This window comes from Macaca thibetana, chromosome 8 (assembly GCF_024542745.1).
Source record: "Macaca thibetana thibetana isolate TM-01 chromosome 8, ASM2454274v1, whole genome shotgun sequence".
Classification (NCBI taxonomy): Eukaryota; Metazoa; Chordata; class Mammalia; order Primates; family Cercopithecidae; genus Macaca; species Macaca thibetana.
The window spans coordinates 80,018,630-80,038,682 of record NC_065585.1 but is presented as its reverse complement, the minus strand read 5'-3'; the positions used below and the strand labels follow the sequence as shown (position 1 = coordinate 80,038,682).

General features: G+C 36.0%; 1 protein-coding gene across 3 annotated transcripts in view; it reads right to left on the bottom strand.

Moving 5' to 3' along the window:
• Nucleotides 1–20,053, bottom strand: part of LOC126961713 (cytochrome P450 7B1) — a 206,887-nt gene that overhangs the window by 38,148 nt on the left and 148,686 nt on the right. The window lies entirely within an intron of this gene.

Sequence of the window (20,053 nt, the reverse complement as noted above, 5' to 3'; positions counted from 1 at the left end):
GAGACGGGGTTTCACCGTGTTAGCCAGGATGGTCTCGATCTCCCGACCTCGTGATCCACCCGTCTCGGCCTCCCAAAGTGCTGGGATTACAGGCGTGAGCCACCGTGCTGGGCCCATAATATCATTCGTATGCATTTGCATCCTGGTGAGCAACTTTTTGAAGGAACTGTGTCTTGCAAGGCCTGTATGACTGCCTGATAGTTAGGTTACAATCTGTTTTATTTATTTCCTATTCTGTTTCCCGTCATCATAAGTAGGTACGGGTGACTAAGATCTCCAGGAAACGAAATCAACTGATATAATTTACTCTATGAAATTGTTAGTTATAATACTGATAAAAAACAAATGATCAGCTGCCTGATTTTATTGGTCTTTCACAAGTCATGTTATAAATGCTGCTTGATCAATTTCATCAATGAGACCTAAACTTATTTTGATTAATGTTTGTGTCATCTGCTATGCGCTTGGTGATGTGCAGTGGAACAGGCCGAATCTAAGTTCTAGTCAAACTGCTTGTCGGAAATCATGTAAACAATGTCAATTACTGATTATTTTGTTTTCTCTTTAGCATATTGTTTTTCTATGTTTAGACCCAGTCAAACTAACTCCACCTCATTTTAAATTCCAACTCATGTACAGGCATTTAGGTCTTTCCACAAATAAAGGTTATGAGGGTTTCTTTCTTTCTTTCTTTCTTTTTTTAATCTTAAGAACCCTTCAATTATATTATATAATAAAGGTGTAGAGGGACGATGCACTATTGGATTTGAAGTTTTTTAAACCCACTTAAGTGTACTTAACATAGTAAATGGAGATGTGTTCTTTAGGATGTGCAAGTCATATTGAAGTATTTATTGTTTAATTTTTCACTGAATTGACTTATCACCGAGTTTAGAACTAGATGGTACCTTGGAGGCTTTCTTGCAATTTCTCACTTTTATAGGTAAGAGTTCTCAAGGCCTAAGAGATCAACAAGTTTTCCTAAAGTCATGAAACTATGTAAGGACAAGCTGTATACCAGGATGCAAGACTTGGAGTCCCATAGCTGCACTCTGACTATAGAAACATTAGTCAGTTAACCTGTGGACCTAGGGAAAAAAACCACCAAAGCAGCTCACTGCCAGAGCTGACAGACATTGTGCATGTGAATCTGAGGGCTCTTGCTGTGCCCTGGGTGTTAGATGTTGGAAAGTTTATTTGCCAAAGTAAAGCTCTTTGTTATCAGATGTCAATTAGACAGGAAATACATAATCAGAAGAGAAATAATAATCTTAAATTGAGAACTATAAAAATCTCCATATATTTATTTGAGGTATTATTTTGATATAGTCTTTCATAACTTTTTTATTCAAACTACCAATGATTGAGATGATTTGTTAAATTTTACTAATAATTTGCATTTTTAACATACAAAACATCCTTTGGAATACTATCAATTAAAATAACAAGTTTTTTCTTTGTTGATTTGTAATCTTAGCAAGACTAAACTTCAAAATTTCTTCCTAGTTATTTATTTGGTGAACTCAATCTGATTTAAAGTAAAAAAGGTAAAAAGAAACAAAAACAGAAAACAAAGCCATTTTACCCTAGAAAGGATTAAAATAAATATTCAAAAGAACTCTGATTCTGAAGCCCATCTGTGAAGACGACTTGTGCTACATGCAGTGCAACCCATTTTGATTAATCACAAGATATTACTAGCTCAGATTTAATCAAAGATCAAGATTATGATCATACCCAGCATAGACTTTTATGTAGCTAGATTAACCCTATTAGAGGCTTTTATTTTCTCACAACCCAACGTGGTAGAATTTAACTTTGAAAATAAAACTCAGATATTTCAGGGGAAAGAATGTTAAAATAAATCCAAGTTATGATAGAAATAAAGGAAAGATTTTGCTTTCTCTTTTTAGAAGACAATTTATCTTAATGCTAATTTACAAAATGTATGCTGTTGTTTAAATGCACATACTTAGAAATAGGAAAACAAGAAACACTGCATAGTAATGGGAATCTTACTCATCATACTTTCTCCCATTATTTTCTTGAATTCAGGCTTTAGCAATGGAGACTTGCTTTTATGAGAAATATAAGAAAACCAAAAAAACCATTAATACAGTTAATTCCATATCCAAAGACTGAATAAGAGGAGACCACACATGTAACTGTAGGATAGGATCCCCAAGTTACAAACTGCCACAGCTCACATGCTATCAATGACACTTTCAAATTTGCAAGTGATCTAGTTCACCAAATTTATTTTCAAAATATTAACTCTCTTCCTTGATCTACTTATACTCTGTTTGGTTTAATGTTGCTTGAATGTTGCATTGTGACAAAGATTTAGAAAGGCTTTTTGTCATATTCTAATTTAATGCAACTAATTTCATCCTCTATGCTCTGTCATTCGGTCAAAAGCTGTATTCTTCATGGGGTTTCCGCGGGGGGAAAGGATGGGACTCAGAAATCCAGGGGATATTAATTTAACATTCAGAGTTAGGGAAGCACATTAGGAAGCTATTTTATTGTTACAACGATGAGAGGGTCATCATTTCTTACAGCTGTGTTTATTTTGGCAGCAGTAAGCTTAAGACTATTAAACACCATGTCACAACTGTGCATATTTTCAGGAAAAAATACAGTGCTTGTTCAACTTATGACCCATCAAAGATAGATAACAGAAATCTGTCTTCATCAGTATATTTGTAAAAATTATTTAGGGAGGAAAGACATCACCGTAATGATCGAGAAAGGCCTGCTGACACACAGCACAACACAAATACTGCTATTTGTCTCTCTCATGCTCTGCCTTTGAAAATGAAATATACATTGCCCATGGCTGAGTAGGGATATAGGATGCTTAGTGCTTATTGGGGATGATCAAGTTCCAAAACTTAAAAGAAACAGGTCCAAAAGCAATGATGGGGAACTAACAAATACTATGTTCCCTACTCCCTTATAATCTCAAACAACACACACTTCCTCAAATCTTCTCATTACCATTTAAAGGACTATGAGAACACATCTAAGACATCACACAAATTTGAGCTTATACATGCTCTTGATAACTAAACCCAAGTTCTATGCATGTACCATTGCATCAGTGCTTGCAGTTTCTTTCATACAAGTTGTAGGGTATATATTAAAGTGTGTGCAAAATGTCATCTGCAGTCCAAAGTTATCTGGAAACAAATTTTGGAGATGGTGAGTGGTGGTTCCTGCCTGTAATCCCAGCACTTTGGGACGCTAAGGAGGGTAGATCACTTGAGGCCAGGAGTTGGAGACCAGCCTGACCAACATGGTCAAACCCTGTCTCTACTAAAACTGCCAAAAAATTAGCTGGACAGGGTAAAGCTTGCCTGTAATCCCAGCTACTCAAGAGGCGAGGTACAAGAATCACTTAAACCCAGGAGGCAGAGGTTGCAGTGAGCCAAGATTGCACCACTGCACTCCAGCCTAGGCAATAGAGCAAGACTCTGTCTAAAATAAAATAAAATATAAAATAAAATAAAATAAATAAAATGAAATACTAGAGAAGAATCTAAATACATAAAATAGTTGTAAAGTATAAAGAGGTTTAAGACATTTCTCTTTAGTTAAGAAGAGGTACATTGAAATTTAAAAGAGTAGACCAACACAGAATACTTAATTTCTCATAATATTTGAAGTTCATCTTCATGCTATACCTGTAGTTAAATAAACATGTTAAAAATTTGACTAGTGACCTACTGCACATTTTTTTCCTTAGACATTTAAAGCCCAGTGCTGCCGGGCACAGTGGCTCACACCTGTAATCCCAGCACTTTGGGAGGCTGAGGTGGGTAGATCATGAGGTCAAGAGTTCGAGAACTGCCTGGCCAACATAGTGAAACCCCATCTCTACTAAAAATACAAAAAATTAGCCAGGCATGCTGGTGGGCACCTGTAATCCCAGCTACTCAGGAGGCTGAGGCAAGAGAGTCGCTTGAACCCGGGAGGCAGAGGTTGCAGTGAGCTGAGACTGCGCCATTGCACTCCAGCCCAGGTGACATTGTGAGACTCCGTCTCAAAAAAAAAAAAAAAAAAAAAGTCCAGCGCTTCTTATAGCAATCTATACTTGTCAGAGGAATTTCTTCTTTTCCATTTTTCCTGTAATCGTTCTAGACTGGGCATTCAGGTTATTGCAATAACTTCCTAAGTAGGTGGTGAGCAACCTTTATACATGCACACTAACTAGAAAAAATGAAATTATGTATTTATTAAAAGTGTTTAAAGATGTAATATATTTGTATTAGGTGACTGAATATATGTAACAGTGCCTTAGTTTTATTTTTTTATTTTCCTGAATTAATGAAGATTTTCTTTTTGTGTATGTGGTTAAAATTTCAGAAACTACACAACTGATGTATATTACAGTATCTGATGATAATTCTGAAAGTTTGAATGACTGTTTTTTTTTTTTTTTTTGAGCAAGGCGCTTTGGAAGCTGCTGTGTTTTACCTTTCTTTGACTTACTTTGGCAGCAACCTCAATGGAAAAGGTAATTTGCTTCATAGTATATCTTGGAACTCAATTCTTGAAACACTCTTTATCCCCGCACTCTTCTTGGGCTCTGATGTTAGCACAAGGAAACTTAGAAATGTTCCAACAACTCTTGATAATCAAGAATTGGCATGTTTGTCAGGATATTGGGGAGAGGAGTATCTCAATACAAGGCTGTGGATAGAGATCCCAAAGGAGGAGGAGTAGATGGAAGATGTGGCTGAGTCTAGGGAGACCAGAAGCCCCAGTGAGAGCCCTGGTGGGGACAAGAAAGCACAAAGGCACAATGTATTGCTTTGCCAGGAAATGAGGTGAGGTTTACAACCAACTGGGCACATTTTAGCAATGAACGCAAAGGTGGAGGACTAACCCAAAGATATCTGAGGAGGCACCCTGGGGAAGCCAAAGAGGACCAATAGGAACATTTGCACAACAGGACTCACCAGATCAACAGAAAGGAAGTGGGGGAGGGAGTCTTAAATTTTATTAAATGATTTTACAAAAGAGACTAGGTTTTGAATCAGAAGTGGCCAAACTATGTCACTAGAAGTCTTCAGTGTTTTCAGTCATCACCAAAAATCAGGGCTCAAGAGAAATTTGAGTTCAGATATGAGGAAATAAAGTTATATTTCTGCACATTTGAGTCATGGGGAAATTTTAAATCTGGAACACTATCTATGTAGATCCTCAGTGTCTTCACCTGTAAAGGAGAATGTTTATACCAACCTTGGTGGTTTATCATTCAGACTGAGATAAGAGTATTTGAAAGTAGCTGATATACACAGCAGGATTAGTTTTTCCCTGCTATTCATATTTTATAAGCAATTGCACATCTGTGGTTTTGCTTACTCATTCTCTGCCTGAGCTGTTTCTTTTGTCTACATAGAAAAGCTCAAAGAATCAACAACAAAATTTTAGAACTAATAAAATACTATAGTAAAGTTGCAAGATACAAGATTAATATACAAAAGTCAATTGCTTTGTTATATAACTGCAATGAACAATTGATATTTGAAATTAAAAACACAATACTACTTACATTAATCAAAACAAAATATACGAAGTTAACTTAGTGTAAAAAATTTATTCTTAGGTACAAATCCAACAAAATATGTATAAAATATATATGAAGAAAACTATAAAACTCTGATTAAAAAATCAAAGAAGATCTAAAATAGAGAGATATTCTATGCACATGGATAGGAAGAGTCAATATTGTCAAGTCAGTTCTCAACTTGATTTACAGATTCAGTGCAATCCCAATCAAAATCCTAGCAAGATGTTTTATGGATATCAACAAACTGATTCTGAAATTTATATGGAAAGGCAAAAGACAGTATTGAAGGAGAAGAACAAAGTGGAAAGACTTAACACTACCTGATGTCAAGACTTAATATAAAACCATAAGAATCAAAGAGAATGTGGTATTGATGAAAGAATAGACAAATATATTAATGGAACAGAGTAGAGAGCTTAGAAATTGACCCATACAAATATAGTCATCCAATTTTTATAAAGTAGTTGCAAAATGCAAAGAGAAAAGTCTGATATATATTACTTTAAGATGTTACTAGGCATTAATCTCAGGTGGTGAGATTACAAAGGTTTGATCATTGATATCTTTTGATTTGCACATGACATAAACATACTGCTTTTGAAGAGTAGTTGTCATTTATTTTGTAGAATGTCCCTCCATTTGGGTTGGGTTGTCTGATATATTTTCATGGCTAGATTGAGGTATTAATAACAATATTTTGAGAAAGATTCCTATAGAAGTGATAAGTCCTTTTAGGTGCAGATTTTTAAATAATAAAGAAATGCTATTTTGGGACTGGGTGTGGTGGCTCATGCCTGCAATCCCAGCAACTTGGGAGGCCAAGGTGGGCAGATCACCTGAGGTCAGGAATTCGAGGCCAGCCTAGCCAACATGGTGAAACTCCGTTTCTATGAAAAATACAAAAAAAAAAAAAAAAAATTCGCTGGACATGGTGGCACATACCTGTATTCCCAGCTACTCAGGAGACTGAGGCAGGAGAATCACTTGAACCTGGGAGATGGAGGTTCCAGTGAACTGAGATTGTGCCACTGCACTCCAGCCTCAGCAATAGAGCAAGACTCCATCTCAAAAAAGAAAAAAAAAAAAAAAAAGAAATGCTATTTTGGTGTTAAAAATGAAATCCATGTACAGAAGGCACAGACTTCTAAAAAGTAGTTGATGATAAAAAGTACAGTCTACAAATGAATCCAAGGTTGATTTAAAAAAAAAAAAGCTCAACATTCCTAAGTCAGTTAAGTGGAGAATCAGCCTAAAATTCACCATGAGGACAAGCAGAACCCACCTGAACTGTACTCCAAAAATAAAGAGTAGACACTGAGGTTTAGCTGCTCTAACTGTACAAAGTATGGACACACAGTGCAACCTAAGGATATCCCATTACTTTCACCAGTGTCCAGGTGACATGCAAATGAGGCAGGCAGAATCAGTTCCTGTGACAACCTCAGCAGGGAGAAAGGCTTTTCACAGTTGCAGTGCAGCTGTTAGACTTGACAACTGAAGGTCCTGATGGTCTCTTCAAGGTTCTACCTGAAGCAAGAAACCTGTGACATAGAGCACATAGTGTCTACTTCCTTGCCAAACTCAAGAGCATCTCACATGTAGAGTTAGGGATTAGGATAATTTTCCCCTTTTTGAGTAAAGTTATCTGCTTAATATTTGTTTACTTCAAGAATCAGACTGATGTACTCTCTTCTCAGGATGAACATTAATCCAACTCTGTCTAGAAAAATTATGCAATTCATTACCCCAATTGTCCCCTGTGCTTAACTTTCATTTTTCCCCCAGTCCTATAATCTTGCAAATTCACTGGTGGTATGTGATTGACATCTGGTGTTCACACACCCTCTGCTTCATAGCAAATAAATGAAAAATTCCTGTATAAAATGCCACTTCTGGGCTATCAATAATGCAGCTCTCTGATCTTTGTTAATTTCTGCACCAGTCTAGATAGGTCTGTTATCTTTAGTCTAGTGATCACTCTAGAATGGTCTGTAAGAATAAAGAAGCCTCTTACTCTGAAATATTTTGACTCTCTCAGGACAGCATTTGACCTAAAACTTGATTTAATTTTCCTTTAAAGATATTCACTGTTCAAGCACTTTTAATCAAAGCTTTACATATAATGGCAATGTAAAAGCAAGTAATGCTGAATAGTCACACATTTCTCCACAGAATTTCTCAGATGAAGTCAGAGCAAAATCAATATGAATATGATGAAATGTATTTTCACCTTCCAGAGCAAAACTCTTCAAGCCATATACCAGCTGAATCTTTAGCTATCAGTTCATCTATGTAATTTTATGATCCAAATAAAGCTTTGTCTGTAGAATGTGCCTTGTAAACTCAATTCCATTAGCAGAATTATATTAATACTAATGCCTTGATCAAGTGAGTGATTTGTAAGTGCTTCTTTGTATCAATGTAGGATTTCAACCAGAGAAGTCTAGAGCTTTGTTGTTGTTGTTGTTTTTAATCTGGGAAGGGTGCTTAGGTTTGCACCATGGAAGTAATGCCAAGGTAGAGTTTTAAAACTATCATTTAAAACTTAATTGAGTTTCCAGCAGGCTCCACAAACGATGAATGACCACACCACTGGAGTGCCTTTCTCTATTAACTTAACCCTGGATTAGCAGGGTTCTAGGGATCTAACCCTCATCCTTTTTCATGTGCATGACTGTAATAGCCTCCTGGCTAATGTCACCACCCAGAATTAGGGCACTATAGTCTCACTGTGTGGCTCAGCTCCCAGGCTCTGCCAACTCCGATCTTGGTAACTTTGGTCAATTTAATTATATTTGCCTCTGGTTCCTCATTTGTAAAATGAATACACTATGGTATTTTCCTTATGTGAGAATTTAATAAGTTGATGAATATAAAAAACTGAACACAATGACTTACATAGTAAGCATAAAAAATGTTAGTTATTATTTATTATTATTTTTTATCTCTGCACCAGTACCTGGGATCATCTAAAATACAAATCTAATCACGGCTCTCTCTTGAACTTTTTTTTCCTATTTTCAATAAGGTACTAATTTTAAAGATTTTTTCATTCATTTGACTACTTTCTTTATTTGCTAATTTAGATTTTATTTTAGGGCTGCTATATATGATTTGCTGGTCACAGATGAGGCACCAGAATAACCTGCCTGCTCTGAAAGAAACTGTAACATTCTAGGCTTTGTATTCTCTAAGCAAACACACTCAGGGGAACATAAGTAGTTCTGAAGTGCACTGGATCTTAGGAGAAAGCCAGTCAAAAATGTTTAAACAGCCTAGACAATGCTAAAAGGGGGAAGTCGATTCATAATTGAAGTTATTTCAGCTCCTTAATTAAAATAGAAAACCATGCAACTGAATTTGTAATTTCTGAGATGATCAGTTGCTAATTTACTTTACAGATGGGATTTGATTGGACTCCATGGAAGAGATATCAATTCCATTAACTCATCATTTCTTACATTTGATTAAATCATTTGATTTTGAAATGTTTAATAAAAATTAGAACCCACAGTTTTGTGGAAACTAAATTGTAACAGAGGACTAGCCCAGAAAGCCTTGGTAATGACAATATACAGATCAATGAGAATGATGTATAAATGCATAGTCAAGTTAACAAATAACATTTTATCAACCCATGTCAATGGAGAAACAAAGTTCCAAATTCTGCAGATCAACACCAAAATAATCAAGCACAGCTTATCAGAATCATAGAAAAGACACTTCAAGGATACTCTAGTTTGCTGAAGTGGGAAGATAATGAAAAGCCTGAGGCCCCATATGCTATACCTGCTTCATAATATGTTAACTCATGCCCATATTTTAATATTGGATAAACTATTAACACAGCAAAAACTAATAATATCTTTACACAGCACATGATGCTGAGAAGGGCAGTGTTTTGATATTGTCATGAGCTAGAGGGCTTTACAACTGGGAACATACCATTCTTTTCCAAAGATCAGTTCGTGACTTTGATGATTTTAAGTCACTGTATCAACAGTGTATGATTACTTCAGGAAATCCATCATCACCAGTATTAGAACATGGGACATAGAAGGCACAGCATCATATTTATATACAGAAATCATAGTTTACAAATTGTCAAATTATTTTAGACATAACCTCTTACATATTTTAGACATCTTAAGTCTTGCAGTGTCTTTTGCTTAGGCTACCCCATCTTGTCTGTACCCTTCCACGTTTTGTGAAATAAACTTTCAATGTTTACACCATTTTCATTATTTAGATAGTGTTCAATTGCTTTGCTTTGTTTTTGCATGTGCCTCGTTTCTATGTACTCATCACTAATTCTTATCAATCTCCTTCAGTGCTCTCTAAATTCTCAATATGGTCAGACATATGGTCCTGTTATTTTCATATAGCTCCTCTCCTATTTTCCATCACTTTTTCTTTTGCTCCACTTACTGACAGATTTTCCTGACTTTATCCCTTTCATAGATTATTTTATTTCTACTTTTAGATTTCTAATTTCCCAAAGTTCTCTTATACTCTCTGATTATACCTCATAAAAACTGCATATCATTCTTGATTCATAAATGCAATTTCTACTATTATTTTTCTAAGACTATTAAACATGGTTTCTTGGGATTTTTTTTCATGTTCCTTGAATTATCTATTTTCTCCAAGTCTCTTTGTTTCAGTTTTTAAAGTTATGCTTTCTCTCTTTCATGATGGCGACTTTCCTCACCAGCTCCAGATCCTTAGCATCCGTTCATTTGCAACAAGGCTCTGTGTGTGTTTGCAGGACTGGTGGACTTTCTCGCATGGTGGCTGGAAGGGAATCTTGCTTTGATGAGCTACCTCTCTTTTCTAGTTAAATGAATGAGATTTTTTTAAATGTTAATTTTGCTTTGAGGACTTTGAAATAGAGCATGGTATACAAATATATGGAAGTGTATTTCCTACAAAGAGTTAACATTAACCAATTTTGAATTTTTCTTTATAGATTTTTGGAGACTGTTGCTGAAGTCATTTGGAGTAATATTTGTAGGTTGAATATTTTTTAGTTTATTTCCATGTGTGGAGATAAGAATAGACAGAAGATATCAGGCAAAGTTGGCAGAAGTCAGGAATGAAGGAAAGATGATGTCCTCTATAGTTATACAAGTTGTTAGTTACAATTCCAGGGTGGAATAAGGGATTTTATTATTTCACTGTGTTGTTCCCAAAACTACTCCAACACTCTTGTAAGTGATATTAATTTGTTTTAGGGGCTGGGGACTAGGAAGAACTGGCAGAGAGAACCTAGGGCAAAGAAATATGCTACTTTTGTGTATGTGTGTGTGTGTGTGTGTGCCTGTGTGTGTGCATGCATGTGTAAATGTATTTTAAATTGGAACCTAGAAAAAGTGATGCCAAGGTCAGTAACTCATTAATTCCTTCCACAAACCACCCTTTGGAAGGCAGATGTCTTAACTCACAGTAGAATAGGAAGCATTAAAAACAAGGGTTCTAGTGTCTCTCTCTCCTTCTGCTTCCTCAGATTCTTCCTCTTCTCTCCTCAGAAATAGCTGGATTTTCACAGACTCTTATACATCTATAGAAGGTGTTTTTTTTCCTTCTCTATAAATAGGACACAAACTAAGAAAACAGAAGCTACTGTTAGATTAAAAAAAAAAAATTACCATTTTGATAGCTTACCGATAAGTCCTCAAAATACTCTTAATGATCGTCAATGAACATCTAAAAATTATTCTGTTTCTTGTCCAAAATTAAAAATTCCACTCAGTTATTACAACAGGATTTTATTTCAAAGCATTTGTATGAAAGAATTAAATAGTTTAGATACATTGAAATCACAGATGCTGATGGCAGGAAAAGTCCCCTAAAACTTAGGGGTGAATATATAGAGAAGCCTTATAACTATAAGGAGACAAACAATCTGATTTTAAAAATGGGCAAGAGGTTTGAATAAACATTTCACCAAAAAGATAGACATAAGCACATGAAAAGATGTTCAACATCACAAATCTTTAGAATATGCAGATTATAAACTAAAATGAGATACTACTATACACCCACCAGAGTGGCTAAAATAAAAAAAGAAATAACTATATCAAGTGTTAACAAGGATGAGGAGAAACTGGAACTCTCATACAGTGCTGGCAGGAATATAAAATAGTACAGTTACCTGGAAAAGAGTAGCAGTTTCTTATAATCTTTAACATACATAAAATATGCAACCTAACAATTCCACTTCTAAGTGTCTCTACCCAAGAGAAACAAAAACACATGTCCATACAAAGACTTATATGTGAATGTTCATAGGAGTATTAATCATGATAGTGGAAATTTAGAAACAATTCACATGTCTATTGATTAGTGAATGGGTAAACAAAATTTGGTGTATCTATACAATGGAATATTATTTCATAATCAAAGAGAACAAAGAACAAATCACTGATACATGCAACAACATTGATTAAACTCCTGAAAGCATTATGCTAAGACAAAGAAACCAGACATCTGATTCCATTTATATGAAATTTTTTGAAAAGATAAAAATAGAGGCAAAAGGCAGATAAGCACTCCCTTGGTGTTGACGGTAGGAGCAGGGACTAAAAGCCAAGAAGCTTAAGGAAATTTTGGGGGCTGATGGAAGTGTGCTAAACTGGACTGTGGTGATGGCTGCAAAACTATCAGTTAACTAAAATGTACCTAATTGTACACTTAAAATGGATAAATTTCATGGTATATAAATTACATCCTGACAAACCTCCTGAAAAAATGAGACTTTCTATGATTAATTTCATATTTCAACTATCAGACAAGTTTCTGAATGAAATATATCATTGCAAATAGTATATTTAAATTTCTATCATTAGGTAAAGAAAGCAAGGGACTATCTACAGAACTTAAATGTTAGGTTTAAGCTTAGATATTGTTGGCAATTTTTGTACCATATCTATATATAAAGAAACATTTTTATCTTTGTATTTTCCAAGCAGAACTCTCTCCTTTAATGATTTTGCTGAACAATCCATATGACTTCTGCAAAATTCCATAAATAGAACAGGGTCCTGAAACTAGAAGAGATTTGGAAGATTCACCTAGCTCACTGTGTGCTTTACAAATAAGGGAACAGAATCAGAGATGTAAAATAACTTGGCCAAAGTCATACAGCATCAAATAGGCAAAAAATATCAGGGACCGGGTCTCCTAACTCACAATCCAATGATTGTGACCCACACTACCCAAGGAAAGTTAGGTAAACGTCATGGTTACGGGAGTTCTGACTTTCTGAAATCAGGTTTTTCTCTTTTCTGATATGTTTTGCACTTCTCATGAGCCCAGAGGTGATAATCCTATAAAGTAAATAAGCATAAGATGTTATCTCCCATAGGGCAACTTCTGTTTATGGCTAAATGAGCCAAGATGAAGAAACACTTCAAATAAAAGACTCAGCTGGAATAACATAGCAAAGAGGCTGCTTAGCTTGAAAGGGAGTTTGGCACTTAGCCATTGTGATTCATAAACTATAGTGCAATAAACTTGTATGAACAAAAATCTAATTTCCATATTCAACGCTGGTTACCTGAATGAGCCATATGAGAGCTAATTTTTGGAAACAACATTAATTCTCTGGAAACAAAATGAGTCACTTGATACCAGACAGAGTGTGGTAGCTAAAGGGTTTTCAAATCCTACATCCTATTCATACCTTTTCTGCACCTCCAGATTCCAAGGAATATCTCTAGAAATGACTTACATGAAATCCTAGTCCAGTTTAATGTCTGTTTTTCTTTTAAAAGAATCACTCTGGTTGATAAAAGTAAAATACAAAACTTAAGCCATCTAAAGCAAAATAAAAGAAAGATGAGGACATGTGATTCAGTCTCAGAAGGTTTTAAAGTCTTCAATATTACCAAGAAAGTTGCCTTATCTGTATCAAAGAGACAAGGGCACCAAAAGTTATTTGAGACTAGAACCAGCAATATTTACTTGAAAAGTCTCAGGCAAACTAATTCTTTCCAAAATCTCAATAAAGTCTTGAATACAAGGAATATGATAACTTGATGGTTCTTAAACATAAATTTTTAAGGAAACATCTGATACACTGTGGTAGACTGAAGTGGTGTTCACAGTAGCCACTGTTTCTCCTGGTAAAAGCATTATTAATTGATGTCCCAGGGGTACCAAGCTTAGTCATGTGACTCTTTGGCTGATGGACTGTTAGGAGCAACACATGCCACTTCCCAACAGAAGCTGTTTGAGCCATCACATGGTTGCACTATGTTCTCTTTCTACTGTCACAAGTAAAAAAATGTCACGCATAGAATATTCTCCTTAAATCTGGAAACTGGAAGGAAGATAATGGCTCATGGTAAATATATAGACTGAGCAAAATTTTCTTTGAGTTGTAGGCCACTGAGTTATTTGTTACTGCAGTGTAACCTAGCCAAAAATGACTCATAAGAGCTAAACAAAAAGAGTTTTGTTTCAGGTAATGAACTACATGGTTCTTTGCATACCTCACACTGATTGCAAAATATGTGTTAATATCTGTACTCATTATCCTAGATCAATGCTTTGTCAATACTTTTGGTCTAGCATGTACACTGTGATGTAATACACGTATGCATGTATAGATATATAAATATGTAGACATAACTAAAAGTCACAAAATGATACCTTACTATGTGTACTGTACTCTATTTCCTCTTCTATTTAAAAAATTTTTTTTTTTGGAACCCACTAAATTGATTTGAAGTCCTATAATGTGTCACAATCTATTGTCCCACTTTCTACCCAGGGTCTACCTCGTTGGACTATTCCCTAAATGTGTCTTCCTGTTTTATTTTTTCTCCCAAATTTTAATGTAACAGTACTTGACCCTGAATTTACTATAGGACCCCCAGGGAAGATTTTTTAAATTTTGCTCCCAAACCTTCACCGATGGTGATTTATTTAATATGGGCTGGAAACCATTATTTTAACATTTTAGAATTCATCACAGGTTCCTCACTAGAGGAAGACAAGAGAACAAGCCATTGTTGAACAATGTAATTAAGGTTTGGTGATGATGCATCTGCAATGAACTGTCCCTGTGAAAATCAACAGGATTTTAACCTTTTGTTGAATATCCAAATTATGGTCAGCTATAGAACATTTAAACATTGTTGTAACGTACTTCTTTTCAGGGCACAAATTTTGATCATTTATATATACAGAAGTGAAGCACCAGGTGGGAAAGGCAGGGAATGGGGTGCTTACAGGCTTACATGACCAACTCAACATCCATCTTGGGGCAGTAGTGAGCCTTGGGGTGCTGTATCCCAGAGCGTATACATTTCATTATCAACACTCATATAAATCATTTGGACATATGTCTGTTTATACTAATACACATACTTTGGTTCCCGAAAATCTGCCACCTTAATTTGGCCTCCCAGTCACAGAAGACCCTGCAACTGTCTCTCATGTGGCCATACAGTTTTGTATTAGTCAGGTTCTCCAGAATAAAAGAATCAATAGGATGTATGTGTGTGTGTGTATAAATACACACACACAAGCATACCTTGAAGATGTTGTGGGTTCAGTTCCAGACCACCACAATAATGCAAACGTTGTAATAAAGCAAATGTCACAATAAAGTGGGTCACATGAATTATTCATTTTTCCAGTGCATATAAAAGTTATATTTACACTCTAGTCCATTAAGTGTGCAATAGCACTATGTATAAAAATGTACATATCTTAATAAAAAATACTTCATTGCTAAAGAATGCTAAGGATCATCTGTGCCTTTGGCAAGTCATAGTCTTTTTGCTAGTGGAGCATCTTGCCTTGATGTTGATGGCTGCTGAGTGATCAGGGTGGTGATTACTGAAGGTTGGAGTGACTGTGGCAATTTCTCAAAATAAGACAACAATGAAGTTTGTCGCATCAGTTGAGTCTTCCTTTCTTGAAAGATTTCTCTGTAGCATTTGATGCTGTTTGATAGTATTTTACCCACAGTAAAACTTTTCAAAATTGGAGTGAATTCACTCAAACCCTGCTGCTGCTTTATCAACTAATTGTGGAATATCCTAAATCCTTTGTTGTAATTTCAACAATGTTCACAGCATCTTCACTAGGAGTAGATTCCATCCCAAGAAACCACTCTTTTTGCTTTTCCATGAGAAGCAACTCATACCTGTTTAAGTTTTATCATGAGATTGCGGCAATTAGATCAGATTTTCAGACTCCACTTTTAATTCTAGTTCTCTTGTTATTTTCACATCTGCAGTTACTTTCTCCAAGGAAGTCTTGAATCTTTCAAAGTCATCTATAAGTATGGCAGCCAGGTGCAGTGGCTCACACCTGTAATCTCAGCACTTTGGGAGGCTAAGGAGGGCAGATCACGAGGTCAGGAGTTCACGACCAGCCTGACCAATATGGTGAAACCCCGTCTCTACTAAAAATACAAAAATTAGCCGGGTGTGGTGGTGCACACTTGTAGTCCCAGCTACTCAGAGGCTGAGGCGGGAGAATCACCTGAACCCAGGAGGTGGAGGTTGCAATGAGCCAAGATTGCACCACTGCACTCCAGCCTGGGCGACAGAGCGAGACTCTGTCTCAAAAAAAAAAAAAAAAAAAAAGGCTATCAACTTTTTCAAAACTCATGAATCACAAATGCTCTTCATGGCACCTAGAATGGTGAATCATTTCCAGAAGGTTTCCAATTAACTTTGCCCAGCTCCATCGGAGGCATCACTATCTATGGCAGCCATATTCTTAGGAAATGTATTTCTTAAATAATAAGAATTTAAAGTCAAAATTACTCCTTCATCCACAGGCTGTAGAACAGATATTTTAGCAAATACAAAAACATTAATCTCCTTGTATGTCTCCATCAGAGCTCTTGGGTGACTAGGTGTGTTGTCAACAAGCAGTAATAGTTTGAAAGAAATCTTTTTCTCTGAGCAGTAGGTCTCAACAATGAGCTTAAAATATTCAGTAACCTATGCTGTAGATGGGCTGACATCTGGGCTACATCGTTTCATTTATAGTGCCCATGTATAGTAGATTTACCACATTCTTAAAGGCTGTAGGATTTCCAGAATGGCAAATGAGCACTGGCTTCAACTTAAAGTCACCAGCTGCATTAGCCCCTAACAAGAGAATCTGTCCTTTGAAGCTTTGAAGCCAGGCATTGACTTCTCTCTAGCTACGAAAGTCCTAGAGGGCATCTTCTTCCAATAGAGCACTGTTTTGTCTACATGGAAATTCTGTTGTTTCATGTAGCCATCTTCATCAATGATCTTAGTTAGATCTTCTGGATAACTTGCTGCAGCTTCTCAATCAGCTTTACCTTGTACTTCTATGTTATGGAGATGGTGTCTTTCCTTAAACTTCATAAACTGCCCTTGACTAGCTTAGGGAATATTGTGGCTGGTTTGATGTTTCATTTAGACTGCTAAAAGTTTTTCTCTATCAGCAACAAGGGTGCTTCACTTTCTCATACATGTGTTCACTGAAGTAGCATTTGTAATTTCCTCAAGAACTTTTATTTTGCATTCACATCTTGGTTAACTGGTGCAAGAGGCCTAGATTTCAGTCTGTCTTGGCTTTCAACCTGCCTTCCTCACTAAGCTTAATCATTTCTCACTTTTAATTTAAAGAGAGAGAAGTGTGAATCTTCCTTTCACTTGAACACTTAAAGGCCACTGTAGGGTTATTAATTGGCCTAATTTCAATGTTGTTGTGTCTCAGGGAATGGGGAGGCCTGAGGAGAGGGAAAAAGATGGGGGAATGGTTGGTCAGTGGAGCAGTCAGAACACATACAACATTTACCGATTAAGTTCACTGTCCTATATGGGTGCAATTCTTGGAGCCCCAAAACAATGACAACAGTAACACCAAAGATCACTGACCACAGATCACTGAAAAAGATATAATAATAATGAAAAAGTTTGAAATATTGTGAGAATTACCAAAATGTGACACAAAGATGTGAAGTGAGCACATGGTGTTGGAAAAAAAAAAAATGGTGCGGATAGATTTGCTCAATGCAGGACTGCCACAAACCTTGAATTTATAAAAGATGTAATATTTGTGAAATGCAAAATATGCCTGTATATATTTATTTATTATGAGGAATTGGCTCACGTGGCTATGGAGGTTGGTAAGTCTCATGATCTGCTTTCGGCAAGCTGGAGACCCAGAAAACTGACAATATAATTCAGTCTGAGTCCAAAGGCCTGAGAACCAGGGGAGCTAATGCTGTAAATTCCAGTCCAGAGACAGCAGAAGATGAAATGCAATGTCCCAGCTCAAACAGTGAGGCAGAGAAAAGAGGAAAATTCCTCCTCCCTCCACATTTTATTCTATTCAGGCCCTCAATGGACTGGATGATGCCCTCCCGCAGTGGGGAGGGCAATCTACCCTACTGAGTTCACTGCTTCAAGTGCTAAGCTCATCCAGAAACAACCTTACAGATACACCCAGAAATAATGTTTAATCTGGGTAGCCATGGCCCAGTCAAGTTGACACATAAAACTAAACATCACAAGTTCCTTTTAGATACCAATGATTTCAAAGGAAGGATGGCTACTCTTAGCTTTATGGCTACAATTAGCTGACAGATCCATTAATCAATGGATTAATCAATTCATTAATTCAAGCAATTACTCCACACTCAATTTGTGTCAAGCACTATAATAGGTGACAAGGGCACTTGGAAGAATAAGAGGATCTTCCCTGAAAGAGCTCAATGTTGACAGAGATGGGAACAGGTATATATAAAAAGTTAGTGGTATACTGTGGTGACTGTAATGATAGAGGTGATTATGGATTATGCGCTCTGCCTTGTAATTCACTTCTTATTTTGATCTTGTTTTTTTTTTTCTAGGAATCATCTGTATTTCATTATTCCTTGTCATAATTCTCCATTGAATTTAACCATAGTCCATGCATCTACCCCTTTTCCCTGTAATGTCTGGTCTTCATGTACCCTTGCCAAAGGAATATGGTTGTTTAACAGAAATACAATGCTATTTAATGATGGTACCTGTCCCGGCCACACATATTTATGCTCAGATCTCCACATGAAAATGCAATTTCCACAATGATTCATTCAGATTCTTATGGGATGTACTCACATCCTGTCTCAACACATGTCATTAACACATTATTTAATTTCAGTGCTTGTTAAGTGATGTCTTGATGGCCCTGTATCTCAGTAAAGTAGAAACTTAAAATAATTATTTCATTCTGTTTTGCTCTAGCCTCTGCTGATAACTGGCAACTTTGTAATAATTATTTTTCCTTGTGATGATAATATTCTTATCACAATGAGGTTATGGTAAAGGCAAGAAGTATAGAAGATGCTGTACAACTTTCCTCATATTTAATTCCATAAAATGCATATTGTAATTTCTGCTGAATGGGATATGGAAGAGTCAAGTAATTCTCCCATAATCCAAAATCCATGGTCTAGAATCAATTGTCCACCATCCAAAGTGACCTGAGGTCTAAAAATAAAACATGAATGATACCTCATAGCCTATAAGAATTAGCATCATCCTTACCCACATGCTCCAGAATCTGTGTATTTTTAAAAAATCATACTAACAAATAATATTAAATTTATCATCTCAACCATTTTAAGTGTACAGTCTAGTAATGTTTATTCACACTATTGTAAAACAGATCTCTAGAACGGTTTTCATCTTCCATCACCAAAACTCTATGCCCACTAAACCCTTTAATCGGTTCCCCTCCAGCTCTTTAAAACTACCTTTCATGAATCAATAAATTAATCAATTCATCAATTTAAGCAATTACTCCTGAATTTCCTCCCCCAAGCCCTTGGCAACTACCTTTCTACCTTCTGTTTCTATCATACTGACTATTGTAGATACATCATATGTATGAAATTAAACAGTATTTGCCTTTTTGTAATTGGCTTATTTTTGTTAATATAACATCCTCAAATTTCATCTATGTTGTTACATATTGCAGAATTTTCTTCTTTTTTAAGGCTACATAACATTCTTTTGTATGTATGTACCATATTTTCTTTATCCATTCATCTGCTGGTGGACATCTGGGTTACCACCACCTCTTGGCTATTGTGAATAGTGCTGCAGTGAACATTAGGTGTGCTTGTGTTTCTTTGAGATCCTGCTTTGAATTCCTTTGGATAGAGATCCAGAAGTGGGATTGTTGGATCACATGGAAATACTATTTTTAATTTCTCTCTACTAATACTCCCAGAAAAAAATATACAAGTTGGATGGTCTACATTGGTCAAGTTTATTTAGATTGTGTACCTGTTCCTAATAATAAAATGCATCAAATACTATATAGATTACTACAAACTGCCTTAATATCCTAAAAAAAAAATTAGAAACAAAGTCATAGATCAGTCATATATAGAAATATTTAATTCTTGGCTGGGCATGGTACCTCATGTCTATAATCCCAGCACTTTGGGAGGCTGAGGTGGGCAGATCACCTGAGGTCCGG